Raw genomic sequence first — 17,046 nt, 5'->3', positions numbered from 1 at the left:
TCTATCAGGGCAGCACAAGTTTGAGGTGGGGACAACTTCGGTGTGGGGTCCATCCTTCGATATAAGGATTTTTTGCTGTCAGGGCAAGGGCCCCCCGGGCACATCCTTTTTCCATTTTCCCTGGGAAAGAAAACTCAGCAGTCCAGGTTCCTGATGTCAGTTTGTAGGGCTCCCTTGGGTCTATCAGGGCAGCACAAGTTTGAGGTGGGGACAACTTCGGTGTGGGGTTCATCCTTCGATATAAGGATTTTTTGCAGTCAGGGCCAGGGGCCCCTGGGCACACCCTTTGGCCATTTTCCCTGGGAAAGAAAACTCAGCAGTCCAGGTTCCTGATGTCAGTTTGTAGGGCTCCCTTGGGTCTATCAGGGCAGCACAAGTTTGAGGTGGGGACAACTTCGGTGTGGGGTCCATCCTTCGATATAAGGATTTTTTGCAGTCAGGGCCAGGGGCCCCCGGGCACATCCTTTTTCCATTTTCCCTGGGAAAGAAAACTCAGCAGTCCAGGTTCCTGATGTCAGTTTGTAGGGCTCCCTTGGGTCTATCAGGGCAGCACAAGTTTGAGGTGGGGACAACTTCGGTGTGGGGTCCATCCTTCGATATAAGGATTCTTTACAGTCTGGACCAGGGGCCTCTGGGCACATCCTTTTTCCATTTTCCCTGGGAAAGAAAACTCAGCAGTCCAGGTTCCTGATGTCAGTTTGTAGGGTTCCCTTGGGTCTATCAGGGCAGCACAAGTTTGAGGTGGGGACAACTTCGGTGTGGGGTCCATCCTTCGATATAAGGATTTTTTGCAGTCAGGGCCAGGGGCCCCCGGGCACATCCTTTTTCCATTTTCCCTGGGAAAGAAAACTCAGCAGTCCAGGTTCCTGATGTCAGTTTGTAGGGTTCCCTTGGGTCTATCAGGGCAGCACAAGTTTGAGGTGGGGACAACTTCGGTGTGGGGTCCATCCTTCGATATAAGGATTTTTTGCAGTCAGGGCCAGGGGCCCCCGGGCACATCCTTTTTCCATTTTCCCTGGGAAAGAAAACTCAGCAGTCCAGGTTCCTGATGTCAGTTTGTAGGGCTCCCTTGGGTCTATCAGGGCAGCACAAGTTTGAGGTGTGCACAACTTTCGTGTGGGCTCCATCCTTCGATATAATGATTTTTTGCAGTCCAGGCCAGGGGCCCCTGGGCACATCCTTTTTCCATTTTCCCTGGGAAAGAAAACTCAGCAGTCCAGGTTCCTGATGTCAGTTTGTAGGGCTCCCTTCGGTCTATCAGGGCAGCACAAGTTTGAGGTGGGGACAACTTTCGTGTGGGCTCCATCCTTCGATATAAGGATTTTTTGCTGTCAGGGCAAGGGCCCCCCGAGCACATCCTTTTTCCATTTTCCCTGGGAAAGAAAACTCAGCAGTCCAGGTTCCTGATGTCAGTTTGTAGGGCTCCCTTGGGTCTATCAGGGCAGCACAAGTTTGAGGTGGGGACAACTTCGGTGTGGGGTCCATCCTTCGATATAAGGATATTTTGCAGTCAGGGCCAGGGGCCCCCGGGCACATCCTTTTTCCATTTTCCCTGAGAAAGAAAACTCAGCAGTCCAGGTTCCTGATGTCAGTTTGTAGGGCTCCCTTGGGTCTATCAGGGCAGCACAAGTTTGAGGTGGGGACAACTTCGGTCTGGGGTCCATCCTTCGATATAAGGATTTTTTGCAGTCAGGGTCAGGGGCCCCTGGGCACATCCTTTTTCCATTTTCCCTGGGAAAGAAAACTCAGCAGTCCAGGTTCCTGATGTCAGTTTGTAGGGCTCCCTTGGGTCTATCAGGGCAGCACAAGTTTGAGGTGGGGACAACTTCGGTGTGGGGTGCATCCTTCTATATAAGGATTTTTTGCTGTCAGGGCCAAGGCCCCCCAGGCACAGCCTTTTGCCATTTTCCCTGGGAAAGAAAACTCAGCAGTCCAGGTTCCTGATGTCAGTTTGTAGGGCTCCCTTGGGTCTATCAGGGCAGCACAAGTTTGAGGTGGGGACAACTTCAGTGTGGGGTCCATCCTTCGATATAAGGATTTTTTGCAGTCAGGGCCAGGGGCCCCCGGGCACATCCTTTTTCCATTTTCCCGGGGAAAGAAAACTCAGCAGTCCAGGTTCCTGATGTCAGTTTGTAGGGCTCCCTTGGGTCTATCAGGGCAGCACAAGTTTGAGGTGGGGACAACTTCGGTGTGGGGTCCATCCTTCGATATAAGGATTTTTTGCAGTCAGGGCCAGGGGACCCTGGGCACATCCTTTTTCCATTTTCCCTGGGAAAGAAAACTCAGCAGTCCAGGTTCCTGATGTCAGTTTGTAGGGCTCCCTTGGGTCTATCAGGGCAGCACAAGTTTGAGGTGGGGACAACTTCGGTGTGGGGTCCATCCTTCGATATAAGGATTCTTTGCAGTCTGGACCAGGGGCCCCTGGGCACATCCTTTTTCCATTTTCCCTGGGAAAGAAAACTCAGCAGTCCAGGTTCCTGATGTCAGTTTGTAGGGCTCCCTTGGGTCTATCAGGGCAGCACAAGTTTGAGGTGGGGACAACTTCGGTGTGGGGTCCATCCTTCGATATAAGGATTTTTTGCAGTGAGGTCCCTGCCCAGTGCCAGGGGCCCCTGGGCACATCCTTTGGCCATTTTCCCTGGGAAAGAAAACTCAGCAGTCCAGGTTCCTGATGTCAGTTTGTAGGGCTCCCTTGGGTCTATCAGGGCAGCACAAGTTTGAGGTGGGCACAACTTTCGTGTGGGCTCCATCCTTCGATAAAATGATTTTTTGCAGTCAGGGCCAGGGGCCCCTGGGCACATCCTTTTTCCATTTTCCCTGGGAAAGAAAACTCAGCAGTCCAGGTTCCTGATGTCAGTTTGTAGGGCTCCCTTGGGTCTATCAGGGCAGCACAAGTTTGAGGTGGGGACAACTTCGGTGTGGGGTCCATCCTTCAATATAAGGATTTTTTGCAGTCAGGGCCAGGGGCCTCTGGGCACATCCTTTTTACATTTTCCCTGGGAAAGAAAACTCAGCAGTCCAGGTTCCTGATGTCAGTTTGTAGGGCTCCCTTGGGTCTATCAGGGCAGCACAAGTTTGAGGTGGGGACAACTTCGGTGTGGGGTCCATCCTTCGATATAAGGATTTTTTGCAGTCAGGGCCAGGGGCCCCTGGGCACATCCTTTTTCCATTTTCCCTGGGAAAGAAAACTCAGCACTCCAGGTTCCTGATGTCAGTTTGTAGGGCTCCCTTGGGTCTATCAGGGCAGCACAAGTTTGAGGTGGGGACAACTTCGGTGTGGGCTCCATCCTTCGATATAAGGATTCTTTGCAGTCTGGACCAGGGGCCCCCCAGGCACAGCCTTTTTCCATTTTCCCTGGGAAAGAAAACTCAGCAGTCCAGGTTCCTGATGTCAGTTTGTAGGGTTCCCTTGGGTCTATCAGGGCAGCACAAGTTTGAGGTGGGGACAACTTCGGTGTGGGGTCCATCCTTCGATATAAGGATTTTTTGCAGTCAGGGCCAGGGGCCCCCGGGCACATCCTTTTTCCATTTTCCCTGGGAAAGAAAACTCAGCAGTCCAGGTTCCTGATGTCAGTTTGTAGGGCTCCCTTGGGTCTATCAGGGCAGCACAAGTTTGAGGTGGGCACAACTTTCGTGTGGGCTCCATTCTTCGATATAATGATTTTTTGCAGTCCAGGCCAGGGGCCCCTGGGCACATCCTTTTTCCATTTTCCCTGGGAAAGAAAACTCAGCAGTCCAGGTTCCTGATGTCAGTTTGTAGGGCTCCCTTGGGTCTATCAGGGCAGCACAAGTTTGAGGTGGGGACAACTTCGGTGTGGGGTCCATCCTTCGATATAAGGATTTTTTGCAGTGAGGTCCCTGCCCAGTGCCAGGGGCCCCTGGGCACATCCTTTTTCCATTTTCCCTGGGAAAGAAAACTCAGCAGTCCAGGTTCCTGATGTCAGTTTGTAGGGCTCCCTTGGGTCTATCAGGGCAGCACAAGTTTGAGGTGGGGACAACTTCGGTGTGGGGTGCATCCTTCAATATAAGGATTTTTTGAAGTCAGGGGCATGGGCCCCTGGGCACATCCTTTTTCCATTTTCCCTGGGAAAGAAAACTCAGCAGTCCAGGTTCCTGATGTCAGTTTGTAGGGCTCCCTTGGGTCTATCAGGGCAGCACAAGTTTGAGGTGGGGACAACTTCGGTGTGGGGTCCATCCTTCGATATAAGGATTCTTTGCAGTCTGGACCAGGGGCCCCCGGGCACATCATTTTTCCATTTTCCCTGGGAAAGAAAACTCAGCAGTCCAGGTTCCTGATGTCAGTTTGTAGGGTTCCCTTGGGTCTATCAGGGCAGCACAAGTTTGAGGTGGGGACAACTTCGGTGTGGGGTCCATCCTTCGATATAAGGATTTTTTGCAGTCAGGGCCAGGGGCCCCCGGGCACATCCTTTTTCCATTTTCCCTGGGAAAGAAAACTCAGCAGTCCAGGTTCCTGATGTCAGTTTGTAGGGCTCCCTTGGGTCTATCGGGGCAGCACAAGTTTGAGGTGGGCACAACTTTCGTGTGGGCTCCATCCTTCGATATAAGGATTTTTTGCAGTCCAGGCCAGGGGCCCCTGGGCACATCCTTTTTCCATTTTCCCTGGGAAAGAAAACTCAGCAGTCCAGGTTCCTGATGTCAGTTTGTAGGGCTCCCTTCGGTCTATCAGGGCAGCACAAGTTTGAGGTGGGGACAACTTCGGTGTGGGGTCCATCCTTCGATATAAGGATTTTTTGCTGTCAGGGCAAGGGCCCCCCGGGCACATCCTTTTTCCATTTTCCCTGGGAAAGAAAACTCAGCAGTCCAGGTTCCTGATGTCAGTTTGTAGGGCTCCCTTGGGTCTATCAGGGCAGCACAAGTTTGAGGTGGGGACAACTTCGGTGTGGGGTTCATCCTTCGATATAAGGATTTTTTGCAGTCAGGGCCAGGGGCCCCTGGGCACACCCTTTGGCCATTTTCCCTGGGAAAGAAAACTCAGCAGTCCAGGTTCCTGATGTCAGTTTGTAGGGCTCCCTTGGGTCTATCAGGGCAGCACAAGTTTGAGGTGGGGACAACTTCGGTGTGGGGTCCATCCTTCGATATAAGGATTTTTTGCAGTCAGGGCCAGGGGCCCCCGGGCACATCCTTTTTCCATTTTCCCTGGGAAAGAAAACTCAGCAGTCCAGGTTCCTGATGTCAGTTTGTAGGGCTCCCTTGGGTCTATCAGGGCAGCACAAGTTTGAGGTGGGGACAACTTCGGTGTGGGGTCCATCCTTCGATATAAGGATTCTTTACAGTCTGGACCAGGGGCCTCTGGGCACATCCTTTTTCCATTTTCCCTGGGAAAGAAAACTCAGCAGTCCAGGTTCCTGATGTCAGTTTGTAGGGTTCCCTTGGGTCTATCAGGGCAGCACAAGTTTGAGGTGGGGACAACTTCGGTGTGGGGTCCATCCTTCGATATAAGGATTTTTTGCAGTCAGGGCCAGGGGCCCCCGGGCACATCCTTTTTCCATTTTCCCTGGGAAAGAAAACTCAGCAGTCCAGGTTCCTGATGTCAGTTTGTAGGGTTCCCTTGGGTCTATCAGGGCAGCACAAGTTTGAGGTGGGGACAACTTCGGTGTGGGGTCCATCCTTCGATATAAGGATTTTTTGCAGTCAGGGCCAGGGGCCCCCGGGCACATCCTTTTTCCATTTTCCCTGGGAAAGAAAACTCAGCAGTCCAGGTTCCTGATGTCAGTTTGTAGGGCTCCCTTGGGTCTATCAGGGCAGCACAAGTTTGAGGTGTGCACAACTTTCGTGTGGGCTCCATCCTTCGATATAATGATTTTTTGCAGTCCAGGCCAGGGGCCCCTGGGCACATCCTTTTTCCATTTTCCCTGGGAAAGAAAACTCAGCAGTCCAGGTTCCTGATGTCAGTTTGTAGGGCTCCCTTCGGTCTATCAGGGCAGCACAAGTTTGAGGTGGGGACAACTTTCGTGTGGGCTCCATCCTTCGATATAAGGATTTTTTGCTGTCAGGGCAAGGGCCCCCCGAGCACATCCTTTTTCCATTTTCCCTGGGAAAGAAAACTCAGCAGTCCAGGTTCCTGATGTCAGTTTGTAGGGCTCCCTTGGGTCTATCAGGGCAGCACAAGTTTGAGGTGGGGACAACTTCGGTGTGGGGTCCATCCTTCGATATAAGGATATTTTGCAGTCAGGGCCAGGGGCCCCCGGGCACATCCTTTTTCCATTTTCCCTGAGAAAGAAAACTCAGCAGTCCAGGTTCCTGATGTCAGTTTGTAGGGCTCCCTTGGGTCTATCAGGGCAGCACAAGTTTGAGGTGGGGACAACTTCGGTCTGGGGTCCATCCTTCGATATAAGGATTTTTTGCAGTCAGGGTCAGGGGCCCCTGGGCACATCCTTTTTCCATTTTCCCTGGGAAAGAAAACTCAGCAGTCCAGGTTCCTGATGTCAGTTTGTAGGGCTCCCTTGGGTCTATCAGGGCAGCACAAGTTTGAGGTGGGGACAACTTCGGTGTGGGGTGCATCCTTCTATATAAGGATTTTTTGCTGTCAGGGCCAAGGCCCCCCAGGCACAGCCTTTTGCCATTTTCCCTGGGAAAGAAAACTCAGCAGTCCAGGTTCCTGATGTCAGTTTGTAGGGCTCCCTTGGGTCTATCAGGGCAGCACAAGTTTGAGGTGGGGACAACTTCAGTGTGGGGTCCATCCTTCGATATAAGGATTTTTTGCAGTCAGGGCCAGGGGCCCCCGGGCACATCCTTTTTCCATTTTCCCGGGGAAAGAAAACTCAGCAGTCCAGGTTCCTGATGTCAGTTTGTAGGGCTCCCTTGGGTCTATCAGGGCAGCACAAGTTTGAGGTGGGGACAACTTCGGTGTGGGGTCCATCCTTCGATATAAGGATTTTTTGCAGTCAGGGCCAGGGGACCCTGGGCACATCCTTTTTCCATTTTCCCTGGGAAAGAAAACTCAGCAGTCCAGGTTCCTGATGTCAGTTTGTAGGGCTCCCTTGGGTCTATCAGGGCAGCACAAGTTTGAGGTGGGGACAACTTCGGTGTGGGGTCCATCCTTCGATATAAGGATTCTTTGCAGTCTGGACCAGGGGCCCCTGGGCACATCCTTTTTCCATTTTCCCTGGGAAAGAAAACTCAGCAGTCCAGGTTCCTGATGTCAGTTTGTAGGGCTCCCTTGGGTCTATCAGGGCAGCACAAGTTTGAGGTGGGGACAACTTCGGTGTGGGGTCCATCCTTCGATATAAGGATTTTTTGCAGTGAGGTCCCTGCCCAGTGCCAGGGGCCCCTGGGCACATCCTTTGGCCATTTTCCCTGGGAAAGAAAACTCAGCAGTCCAGGTTCCTGATGTCAGTTTGTAGGGCTCCCTTGGGTCTATCAGGGCAGCACAAGTTTGAGGTGGGCACAACTTTCGTGTGGGCTCCATCCTTCGATAAAATGATTTTTTGCAGTCAGGGCCAGGGGCCCCTGGGCACATCCTTTTTCCATTTTCCCTGGGAAAGAAAACTCAGCAGTCCAGGTTCCTGATGTCAGTTTGTAGGGCTCCCTTGGGTCTATCAGGGCAGCACAAGTTTGAGGTGGGGACAACTTCGGTGTGGGGTCCATCCTTCAATATAAGGATTTTTTGCAGTCAGGGCCAGGGGCCTCTGGGCACATCCTTTTTACATTTTCCCTGGGAAAGAAAACTCAGCAGTCCAGGTTCCTGATGTCAGTTTGTAGGGCTCCCTTGGGTCTATCAGGGCAGCACAAGTTTGAGGTGGGGACAACTTCGGTGTGGGGTCCATCCTTCGATATAAGGATTTTTTGCAGTCAGGGCCAGGGGCCCCTGGGCACATCCTTTTTCCATTTTCCCTGGGAAAGAAAACTCAGCACTCCAGGTTCCTGATGTCAGTTTGTAGGGCTCCCTTGGGTCTATCAGGGCAGCACAAGTTTGAGGTGGGGACAACTTCGGTGTGGGCTCCATCCTTCGATATAAGGATTCTTTGCAGTCTGGACCAGGGGCCCCCCAGGCACAGCCTTTTTCCATTTTCCCTGGGAAAGAAAACTCAGCAGTCCAGGTTCCTGATGTCAGTTTGTAGGGTTCCCTTGGGTCTATCAGGGCAGCACAAGTTTGAGGTGGGGACAACTTCGGTGTGGGGTCCATCCTTCGATATAAGGATTTTTTGCAGTCAGGGCCAGGGGCCCCCGGGCACATCCTTTTTCCATTTTCCCTGGGAAAGAAAACTCAGCAGTCCAGGTTCCTGATGTCAGTTTGTAGGGCTCCCTTGGGTCTATCAGGGCAGCACAAGTTTGAGGTGGGCACAACTTTCGTGTGGGCTCCATTCTTCGATATAATGATTTTTTGCAGTCCAGGCCAGGGGCCCCTGGGCACATCCTTTTTCCATTTTCCCTGGGAAAGAAAACTCAGCAGTCCAGGTTCCTGATGTCAGTTTGTAGGGCTCCCTTGGGTCTATCAGGGCAGCACAAGTTTGAGGTGGGGACAACTTCGGTCTGGGGTCCATCCTTCGATATAAGGATTTTTTGCAGTCAGGGCCAGGGGCCCCTGGGCACATCCTTTTTCCATTTTCCCTGGGAAAGAAAACTCACAGTCCAGGTTCCTGATGTCAGTTTGTAGGGCTCCCTTGGGTCTATCAGGGCAGCACAAGTTTGAGGTGGGGACAACTTCGGTGTGGGGTCCATCCTTCGATATAAGGATTTTTTGCAGTCAGGGCCAGGGGCCCCTGGGCACATCCTTTGGCCATTTTCCCTGGGAAAGAAAACTCAGCAGTCCAGGTTCCTGATGTCAGTTTGTAGGGCTCCCTTGGGTCTATCAGGGCAGCACAAGTTTGAGGTGGGGACAACTTCGGTGTGGGGTCCATCCTTCGATATAAGGATTTTTTGCTGTCAGGGCCAGGGCCCCCCAGGCACAGCCTTTTTTCCATTTTCCCTGGGAAAGAAAACTCAGCAGTCCAGGTTCCTGATGTCAGTTTGTAGGGCTCCCTTGGGTCTATCAGGGCAGCACAAGTTTGAGGTGGGGACAACTTCGGTGTGGGGTCCATCCTTCGATATAAGGATTTTTTGCAGTGAGGTCCCTGCCCAGTGGCAGGGGCCCCTGGGCACATCCTTTGGCCATTTTCCCTGGGAAAGAAAACTCAGCAGTCCAGGTTCCTGATGTCAGTTTGTAGGGCTCCCTTGGGTCTATCAGGGCAGCACAAGTTTGAGGTGGGCACAACTTTCGTGTGGGCTCCATCCTTCGATATAAGGATTTTTTGCAGTCCAGGCCAGGGGCCCCTGGGCACATCCTTTTTCCATTTTCCCTGGGAAAGAAAACTCAGCAGTCCAGGTTCCTGATGTCAGTTTGTAGGGCTCCCTTGGGTCTATCAGGGCAGCACAAGTTTGAGGTGGGGACAAGATCGGTCTGGGGTCCATCCTTCGATATAAGGATTTTTTGCAGTCAGGGCCAGGGGCCCCCGGGCACATCCTTTTTCCATTTTCCCTGGGAAAGAAAACTCAGCAGTCCAGGTTCCTGATGTCAGTTTGTAGGGCTCCCTTGGGTCTATCAGGGCAGCACAAGTTTGAGGTGGGGACAACTTCGGTGTGGGGTCCATCCTTCGATATAAGGATTCTTTGCAGTGAGGCCCCTGCCCAGGGCCAGGGGCCCCTGGGCACATCCTTTGGCCATTTTCCCTGGGAAAGAAAACTCAGCAGTCCAGGTTCCTGATTTCAGTTTGTAGGGCTCCCTTGGGTCTATCAGGACAGCACAAGTTTGAGGTGGGGACAACTTCGGTGTGGGGTCCATCCTTCGATATAAGGATTTTTTGCAGTCAGGGCCAGGGGCCCCTGGGCACATCATTTTTCCATTTTCCCTGGGAAAGAAAACTCAGCAGTCCAGGTTCCTGATGTCAGTTTGTAGGGCTCCCTTGGGTCTATCAGGGCAGCACAAGTTTGAGGTGGGGACAACTTCGGTGTGGGGTCCATCCTTCGATATAAGGATTTTTTGCAGTCAGGGCCAGGGGCCCCCGGGCACATCCTTTTTCCATTTTCCCTGGGAAAGAAAACTCAGCAGTCCAGGTTCCTGATGTCAGTTTGTAGGGCTCCCTTGGGTCTATCAGGGCAGCACAAGTTTGAGGTGGGGACAACTTCGGTGTGGGGTCCATCCTTCGATATAAGGATTTTTTGCAGGCAGGGCCAGGGGCCCCCAGGCACATCCTTTTTCCATTTTCCCTGGGAAAGAAAACTCAGCAGTCCAGGTTCCTGATGTCAGTTTGTAGGGCTCCCTTGGGTCTATCAGGGCAGCACAAGTTTGAGGTGGGGACAACTTCGGTGTGGGGTCCATCCTTCGATATAAGGATTTTTTGCAGTCAGGGCCAGGGGCCCCCGGGCACATCCTTTTTCCATTTTCCCTGGGAAAGAAAACTCAGCAGTCCAGGTTCCTGATGTCAGTTTGTAGGGCTCCCTTGGGTCTATCAGGGCAGCACAAGTTTGAGGTGGGGACAACTTCGGTGTGGGGTCCATCCTTCGATATAAGGATTTTTTGCAGTGAGGTCCCTGCCCAGTGCCAGGGGCCCCTGGGCACATCCTTTGGCCATTTTCCCTGGGAAAGAAAACTCAGCAGTCCAGGTTCCTGATGTCAGTTTGTAGGGCTCCCTTGGGTCTATCAGGGCAGCACAAGTTTGAGGTGGGGACAACTTCGGTGTGGGGTGCATCCTTCGATATAAGGATTTTTTGAAGTCAGGGGCATGGGCCCCTGGGCACATCCTTTTTCCATTTTCCCTAGGAAAGAAAACTCAGCAGTCCAGGTTCCTGATGTCAGTTTGTAGGGCTCCCTTGGGTCTATCAGGGCAGCACAAGTTTGAGGTGGGGACAACTTCGGTGTGGGGTCCATCCTTCGATATAAGGATTCTTTGCAGTCTGGACCAGGGGCCCCCGGGCACATCCTTTTTCCATTTTCCCTGGGAAAGAAAACTCAGCAGTCCAGGTTCCTGATGTCAGTTTGTAGGGTTCCCTTGGGTCTATCAGGGCAGCACAAGTTTGAGGTGGGGACAACTTCGGTGTGGGGTCCATCCTTCGATATAAGGATTTTTTGCAGTCAGGGCCATGGGCCCCCGGGCACATCCTTTTTCCATTTTCCCTGGGAAAGAAAACTCAGCAGTCCAGGTTCCTGATGTCAGTTTGTAGGGTTCCCTTGGGTCTATCAGGGCAGCACAAGTTTGAGGTGGGCACAACTTTCGTGTGGGCTCCATCCTTCGATATAAGGATTTTTTGCAGTCCAGGCCAGGGGCCCCTGGGCACATCCTTTTTCCATTTTCCCTGGGAAAGAAAACTCAGCAGTCCAGGTTCCTGATGTCAGTTTGTAGGGCTCCCTTCGGTCTATCAGGGCAGCACAAGTTTGAGGTGGGGACAACTTCGGTGTGGGGTCCATCCTTCGATATAAGGATTTTTTGCTGTCAGGGCAAGGGCCCCCCGGGCACATCCTTTTTCCATTTTCCCTGGGAAAGAAAACTCAGCAGTCCAGGTTCCTGATGTCAATTTGTAGGGCTCCCTTGGGTCTATCAGGGCAGCACAAGTTTGAGGTGGGGACAACTTCGGTGTGGGTTTCATCCTTCGATATAAGGATTTTTTGCAGTCAGGGCCAGGGGCCCCTGTGCACACCCTTTTTACATTTTCCCTGGGAAAGAAAACTCAGCAGTCCAGGTTCCTGATGTCAGTTTGTAGGGCTCCCTTGGGTCTATCAGGGCAGCACAAGTTTGAGGTGGGGACAACTTCGGTCTGGGGTCCATCCTTCGATATAAGGATTTTTTGCAGTCAGGGCCAGGGGCCCCCGGGCACATCCTTTTTCCATTTTCCCTGGGAAAGAAAACTCAGCAGTCCAGGTTCCTGATGTCAGTTTGTAGGGCTCCCTTGGGTCTATCAGGGCAGCACAAGTTTGAGGTGGGGACAACTTCGGTGTGGGGTCCATCCTTCGATATAAGGATTCTTTACAGTCTGGACCAGGGGCCTCTGGGCACATCCTTTTTCCATTTTCCCTGGGAAAGAAAACTCAGCAGTCCAGGTTCCTGATGTCAGTTTGTAGGGTTCCCTTGGGTCTATCAGGGCAGCACAAGTTTGAGGTGGGGACAACTTCGGTGTGGGGTCCATCCTTCGATATATGGATTTTTTGCTGTCAGGGCCAGGGGCCCCTGGGCACATCCTTTTTCCATTTTCCCTGGGAAAGAAAACTCAGCAGTCCAGGTTCCTGATGTCAGTTTGTAGGGCTCCCTTGGGTCTATCAGGGCAGCACAAGTTTGAGGTGGGGACAACTTCGGTGTGGGGTCCATCCTTCGATATAAGGATTTTTTGCAGTGAGGTCCCTGCCCAGTGCCAGGGGCCCCTGGGCACATCCTTTGGCCATTTTCCCTGGGAAAGAAAACTCAGCAGTCCAGGTTCCTGATGTCAGTTTGTAGGGCTCCCTTGGGTCTATCAGGGCAGCACAAGTTTGAGGTGGGCACAACTTTCGTGTGGGCTCCATCCTTCGATAAAATGATTTTTTGCAGTCAGGGCCAGGGGCCCCTGGGCACATCCTTTTTCCATTTTCCCTGGGAAAGAAAACTCAGCAGTCCAGGTTCCTGATGTCAGTTTGTAGGGCTCCCTTGGGTCTATCAGGGCAGCACAAGTTTGAGGTGGGGACAACTTCGGTGTGGGGTCCATCCTTCAATATAAGGATTTTTTACAGTCAGGGCCAGGGGCCTCTGGGCACATCCTTTTTACATTTTCCCTGGGAAAGAAAACTCAGCAGTCCAGGTTCCTGATGTCAGTTTGTAGGGCTCCCTTGGGTCTATCAGGGCAGCACAAGTTTGAGGTGGGGACAACTTCGGTGTGGGGTCCATCCTTCGATATAAGGATTTTTTGCAGTCAGGGCCAGGGGCCCCTGGGCACATCCTTTTTCCATTTTCCCTGGGAAAGAAAACTCAGCACTCCAGGTTCCTGATGTCAGTTTGTAGGGCTCCCTTGGGTCTATCAGGGCAGCACAAGTTTGAGGTGGGGACAACTTCGGTGTGGGCTCCATCCTTCGATATAAGGATTCTTTGCAGTCTGGACCAGGGGCCCCCCAGGCACAGCCTTTTTCCATTTTCCCTGGGAAAGAAACTCAGCAGTCCAGGTTCCTGATGTCAGTTTGTAGGGTTCCCTTGGGTCTATCAGGGCAGCACAAGTTTGAGGTGGGGACAACTTCGGTGTGGGGTCCATCCTTCGATATAAGGATTTTTTGCAGTCAGGGCCAGGGGCCCCCGGGCACATCCTTTTTCCATTTTCCCTGGGAAAGAAAACTCAGCAGTCCAGGTTCCTGATGTCAGTTTGTAGGGCTCCCTTGGGTCTATCAGGGCAGCACAAGTTTGAGGTGGGCACAACTTTCGTGTGGGCTCCATCCTTCGATATAATGATTTTTTGCAGTCCAGGCCAGGGGCCCCTGGGCACATCCTTTTTCCATTTTCCCTGGGAAAGAAAACTCAGCAGTCCAGGTTCCTGATGTCAGTTTGTAGGGCTCCCTTGGGTCTATCAGGGCAGCACAAGTTTGAGGTGGGGACAACTTCGGTCTGGGGTCCATCCTTCGATATAAGGATTTTTTGCAGTCAGGGCCAGGGGCCCCTGGGCACATCCTTTTTCCATTTTCCCTGGGAAAGAAAACTCACAGTCCAGGTTCCTGATGTCAGTTTGTAGGGCTCCCTTGGGTCTATCAGGGCAGCACAAGTTTGAGGTGGGGACAACTTCGGTGTGGGGTCCATCCTTCGATATAAGGATTTTTTGCAGTCAGGGCCAGGGGCCCCTGGGCACATCCTTTGGCCATTTTCCCTGGGAAAGAAAACTCAGCAGTCCAGGTTCCTGATGTCAGTTTGTAGGGCTCCCTTGGGTCTATCAGGGCAGCACAAGTTTGAGGTGGGGACAACTTCGGTGTGGGGTCCATCCTTCGATATAAGGATTTTTTGCTGTCAGGGCCAGGGCCCCCCAGGCACAGCCTTTTTTCCATTTTCCCTGGGAAAGAAAACTCAGCAGTCCAGGTTCCTGATGTCAGTTTGTAGGGCTCCCTTGGGTCTATCAGGGCAGCACAAGTTTGAGGTGGGGACAACTTCGGTGTGGGGTCCATCCTTCGATATAAGGATTTTTTGCAGTGAGGTCCCTGCCCAGTGGCAGGGGCCCCTGGGCACATCCTTTGGCCATTTTCCCTGGGAAAGAAAACTCAGCAGTCCAGGTTCCTGATGTCAGTTTGTAGGGCTCCCTTGGGTCTATCAGGGCAGCACAAGTTTGAGGTGGGCACAACTTTAGTGTGGGCTCCATCCTTCGATATAAGGATTTTTTGCAGTCCAGGCCAGGGGCCCCTGGGCACATCCTTTTTCCATTTTCCCTGGGAAAGAAAACTCAGCAGTCCAGGTTCCTGATGTCAGTTTGTAGGGCTCCCTTGGGTCTATCAGGGCAGCACAAGTTTGAGGTGGGGACAAGATCGGTCTGGGGTCCATCCTTCGATATAAGGATTTTTTGCAGTCAGGGCCAGGGGCCCCCGGGCACATCCTTTTTCCATTTTCCCTGGGAAAGAAAACTCAGCAGTCCAGGTTCCTGATGTCAGTTTGTAGGGCTCCCTTGGGTCTATCAGGGCAGCACAAGTTTGAGGTGGGGACAACTTCGGTGTGGGGTCCATCCTTCGATATAAGGATTCTTTGCAGTGAGGCCCCTGCCCAGGGCCAGGGGCCCCTGGGCACATCCTTTGGCCATTTTCCCTGGGAAAGAAAACTCAGCAGTCCAGGTTCCTGATTTCAGTTTGTAGGGCTCCCTTGGGTCTATCAGGACAGCACAAGTTTGAGGTGGGGACAACTTCGGTGTGGGGTCCATCCTTCGATATAAGGATTTTTTGCAGTCAGGGCCAGGGGCCCCTGGGCACATCATTTTTCCATTTTCCCTGGGAAAGAAAACTCAGCAGTCCAGGTTCCTGATGTCAGTTTGTAGGGCTCCCTTGGGTCTATCAGGGCAGCACAAGTTTGAGGTGGGGACAACTTCGGTGTGGGGTCCATCCTTCGATATAAGGATTTTTTGCAGTCAGGGCCAGGGGCCCCCGGGCACATCCTTTTTCCATTTTCCCTGGGAAAGAAAACTCAGCAGTCCAGGTTCCTGATGTCAGTTTGTAGGGCTCCCTTGGGTCTATCAGGGCAGCACAAGTTTGAGGTGGGGACAACTTCGGTGTGGGGTCCATCCTTCGATATAAGGATTTTTTGCAGGCAGGGCCAGGGGCCCCCAGGCACATCCTTTTTCCATTTTCCCTGGGAAAGAAAACTCAGCAGTCCAGGTTCCTGATGTCAGTTTGTAGGGCTCCCTTGGGTCTATCAGGGCAGCACAAGTTTGAGGTGGGGACAACTTCGGTGTGGGGTCCATCCTTCGATATAAGGATTTTTTGCAGTCAGGGCCAGGGGCCCCCGGGCACATCCTTTTTCCATTTTCCCTGGGAAAGAAAACTCAGCAGTCCAGGTTCCTGATGTCAGTTTGTAGGGCTCCCTTGGGTCTATCAGGGCAGCACAAGTTTGAGGTGGGCACAACTTTCGTGTGGGCTCCATCCTTCGATATAAGGATTTTTTGCAGTCCAGGCCAGGGGCCCCTGGGCACATCCTTTTTCCATTTTCCCTGGGAAAGAAAACTCAGCAGTCCAGGTTCCTGATGTCAGTTTGTAGGGCTCCCTTGGGTCTATCAGGGCAGCACAAGTTTGAGGTGGGGACAAGATCGGTCTGGGGTCCATCCTTCGATATAAGGATTTTTTGCAGTCAGGGCCAGGGGCCCCCGGGCACATCCTTTTTCCATTTTCCCTGGGAAAGAAAACTCAGCAGTCCAGGTTCCTGATGTCAGTTTGTAGGGCTCCCTTGGGTCTATCAGGGCAGCACAAGTTTGAGGTGGGGACAACTTCGGTGTGGGGTCCATCCTTCGATATAAGGATTCTTTGCAGTGAGGTCCCTGCCCAGGGCCAGGGGCCCCTGGGCACATCCTTTGGCCATTTTCCCTGGGAAAGAAAACTCAGCAGTCCAGGTTCCTGATTTCAGTTTGTAGGGCTCCCTTGGGTCTATCAGGACAGCACAAGTTTGAGGTGGGGACAACTTCGGTGTGGGGTCCATCCTTCGATATAAGGATTTTTTGCAGTCAGGGCCAGGGGCCCCTGGGCACATCATTTTTCCATTTTCCCTGGGAAAGAAAACTCAGCAGTCCAGGTTCCTGATGTCAGTTTGTAGGGCTCCCTTGGGTCTATCAGGGCAGCACAAGTTTGAGGTGGGGACAACTTCGGTGTGGGGTCCATCCTTCGATATAAGGATTTTTTGCAGTCAGGGCCAGGGGCCCCCGGGCACATCCTTTTTCCATTTTCCCTGGGAAAGAAAACTCAGCAGTCCAGGTTCCTGATGTCAGTTTGTAGGGCTCCCTTGGGTCTATCAGGGCAGCACAAGTTTGAGGTGGGGACAACTTCGGTGTGGGGTCCATCCTTCGATATAAGGATTTTTTGCAGGCAGGGCCAGGGGCCCCCAGGCACATCCTTTTTCCATTTTCCCTGGGAAAGAAAACTCAGCAGTCCAGGTTCCTGATGTCAGTTTGTAGGGCTCCCTTGGGTCTATCAGGGCAGCACAAGTTTGAGGTGGGGACAACTTCGGTGTGGGGTCCATCCTTCGATATAAGGATTTTTTGCAGTCAGGGCCAGGGGCCCCCGGGCACATCCTTTTTCCATTTTCCCTGGGAAAGAAAACTCAGCAGTCCAGGTTCCTGATGTCAGTTTGTAGGGCTCCCTTGGGTCTATCAGGGCAGCACAAGTTTGAGGTGGGGACAACTTCGGTGTGGGGTCCATCCTTCGATATATGGATTTTTTGCAGTGAGGTCCCTGCCCAGTGCCAGGGGCCCCTGGGCACATCCTTTGGCCATTTTCCCTGGGAAAGAAAACTCAGCAGTCCAGGTTCCTGATGTCAGTTTGTAGGGCTCCCTTGGGTCTATCAGGGCAGCACAAGTTTGAGGTGGGGACAACTTCGGTGTGGGGTGCATCCTTCGATATAAGGATTTTTTGAAGTCAGGGGC

This window comes from Lonchura striata, chromosome 9 (assembly GCF_050655825.1).
Source record: "Lonchura striata isolate lonStrDom1 chromosome 9, ASM5065582v1, whole genome shotgun sequence".
In the NCBI taxonomy this organism is placed as follows: Eukaryota; Metazoa; Chordata; class Aves; order Passeriformes; family Estrildidae; genus Lonchura; species Lonchura striata.
Note: the sequence above shows the minus strand (reverse complement) of the source record.